The following is a 1,949-nucleotide window of genomic DNA, read 5'->3' on the forward strand; positions in this document are numbered from 1 at the left end:
GCAGCGGCTGTCTCAGGTCACTTTGCAGGTGCTATTTTTAGCGTTATAGCGCCTGCAAACCAACTCAGTGTGAAAGGGGTCTAACAGTAGGTTTTTGTAGTCTCTTCTTTACCCAGTGAGTGCTAAAAACAAATGTGACTGAAAGAATAAACATAAGTATTTGTTTTCCCATCAAAAATCATCTATTACTAATTATTATAATCAATATCTAACCATTTAACTAAACTTGCCTTGCAAAATTAACCCTTGCAACTTAACCGACCCCCTAACACTTATAATTTAATCACAAACTAAGCCAAAGAAGTTAGAGCAGTATAAGGCTCCATGCACACTGAAGCTGATAAACTGTAGTTTATTGGTGTTTTGGCTTTTTTTTTTTAAAGCCCATAAACTGAACTCTGTTAGCCTATGTGTCCATTTTCTGAACGCCCGAAATTTGCGTTCAAAGGGCCATTTTTGAGCGGGAAAAAACGCTAAAAATGCAAAACGCCGAAAAATGCTAATAAACGTTCAAAAACGCTGGTGCCAGCGTTTTTAGCATTTTTTTATCCATTAAATAAAAAAAGTAAAAAAAAAGCTACACTGAAAAATGCTGATTAAAGCTATTGCAAAAACGCTAAAAAACGTTGAAAGGCTCCCTGCAAAGCTACTGGCGTTTTTTTTATAGCTTTTTTTAGCTTCAGTGTGCATGGAGCCTTAACCCCAAAAACAAACATTTATTATATTGCAACTTTCCAATTCTTATGCCGCATACACACCATCACTTTATGTGATGAAAAAAAAACGACATTTTCTGTGAAGTAAAAAACGACGTTTTTGAAACTTCAATTTTCAAAGACGAAGTTGCCTACACACCATCGTTTTTTCACAATGTTCTAGCAAAGCGAGGTTACGTTCACCACTTTTTTCCATTGAAGCTCGCTTCATAACTAGCTTCTGGGCATGGGCGGGTTTAAAAACGTTGTTTTAAATGTCGTTTTTTGCTACACACGGTCAATTTCTGTGAAACAAAAAACAACGTTTTGAAAAACGACACATAAAATTGAAGCATGCTTCAATTTTTTTTGTCGTTTTTCACAAGACATAAAACGACGTTTTCCCCCACACACGGTCATTTAAATTGACGTTTTTAAAAATGTCGGTTTTTTTTCATCACATAAAGTGATGGTGTGTACGCGGCATCAGATGTGATGGCTGCATTGGTTTTCCTTATTTTTAGGCTTTCTTTCTTTTATTTTTATCTGGTGAACCAGCCAGCAAGTCTGCTGTTTTTCAGGATAGATATTAAATTCCTTCCACAATTTATCCAAAAGTAAAAAAAAAATAAAAGTTTTTGATATATAATTTAACTAGCCTTTAAACCTTTTTAGCTGCAGGCACTGTGGAGCAATTAAGCTTCAAAGAATACTGCAAAACCAATAAAATTGGGTTCTTCTTTCAGCAGTTCATCTTACCATGTGCTCCTCGCACAGTTGTGGCTTGCAAGCCTTTAATCTTTCTCTGGGGAGTTGGGAGAGCAGGATGAGCTGGCCTGGTATTAGAACAACTTGGAAGATGTCAGGACTTCTACTATGAACGTTAAGAATACATTTCTCCAGAGTGTTTGCAGCTAGATATGTAAATGACCACTTGTTTGAAAGCTTATTTGCTGTTTGTTAGCAATATGTAAATATCTGAATGTCCATAGTCTTAACCTACACTATATTAGAAAAAGTATTAGGATGCCTGCCTTTACACGCACATGAACTTTAATGGCATCCCAGTCTTAATCCGTAGGGTTCAATATTGAGTTTACCAACCCTTTGCAGCTGTAACAGCTTCAGCTCTTCTGGGAAGGCTATCCACAAGGTTTAGGAGTGTGTCTATGGGAATGTTTAAACATTCTTCTGGAAGCACATTTGTGAGATCAGGCACCAATGTTTGATGATAAGGCCTGTCTCGCAGTCTCC

Source organism: Rana temporaria, chromosome 5 (genome assembly GCF_905171775.1).
Source record: "Rana temporaria chromosome 5, aRanTem1.1, whole genome shotgun sequence".
Classification (NCBI taxonomy): Eukaryota; Metazoa; Chordata; class Amphibia; order Anura; family Ranidae; genus Rana; species Rana temporaria.